Consider the following 854-nt stretch of genomic DNA (forward strand, 5'->3'; position numbering starts at 1 on the left):
CAACAACATCATTTATATGGCAGATGATAGAGATAGAGCCATCAAAGATTAGGCTGTATTAACTCCTCAAGTTGTACACCCTAGAATAGTCAGACCTGAAGTGGAAGATGCCAACTTTGAACTCAAACCAGTGATGTTTCAGATGCTGCAAACAGTGGGGCAATTTAACGGATTACCATATGAAGATCCTCATCTTCATCTTAAGTTGTTCTTGGAGGTGAGTGATGCTTTTAAAATTGCTGGAGCATCACAGGATGCATTGAGACTTAGACTTTTTCCTTACTCTCTAAGAGATCGAGCAAGAGCATGGTTGAATTCTTTACCATCTAATTCCATCACTACTTGGAATGACTTGGCTGAATTTGTTTTGATGAAATACTTCCCACCAACCAAGAATACAAAACTACGGAACGAAATCACCTCTTTTCATCAACTTAAAGATGAAAGTTTGTATGAGGCTTGGGAAAAATTTAAGGAGTTGCTCAGAATAAGTCCTTACCATGGTAATCCTTGTTGCATACAGCGAGAAACCTTTTAAAATGGGTTGACTCCAAGCACTAGATTGATGGTCAATACTTCAGTAAATGGAGCTCTATTATTTAAATCGTACACTGAAGCCTATGAAATTTTAGATAGAATTGCTAATAACAACTATCAGTGGCCATCAACTAGACAAACTACAACAAGATGAGCAGCAAGGGTACATAATATAGTTGCAATTACGGCATTATCAGCCCAAGTAACAACATTGACTAACATGGTGAAAGTTATTACTGCTGTTCCAACAGCAGTAAAGCAAGTTGCTGAACTATCTTGTGTGCAATATGAAAAGGAGCATTTATTTGACAATTGCC

General features: G+C 37.6%; 1 non-coding gene across 1 annotated transcript; it reads right to left on the reverse strand.

Moving 5' to 3' along the window:
* Positions 1–400: 400 nt before the first annotated feature.
* On the reverse strand, positions 401–507 carry LOC112096498. Its single transcript, XR_002904401.1, has one exon. It is a non-coding gene; the product is annotated as a small nucleolar RNA R71 (small nucleolar RNA).
* Between the last annotated feature and the right edge of the window lie 347 nt (positions 508–854).

This window comes from Citrus clementina, unplaced genomic scaffold (assembly GCF_000493195.1).
Source record: "Citrus clementina cultivar Clemenules unplaced genomic scaffold, Citrus_clementina_v1.0 scaffold_8, whole genome shotgun sequence".
In the NCBI taxonomy this organism is placed as follows: domain Eukaryota; kingdom Viridiplantae; phylum Streptophyta; class Magnoliopsida; order Sapindales; family Rutaceae; genus Citrus; species Citrus x clementina.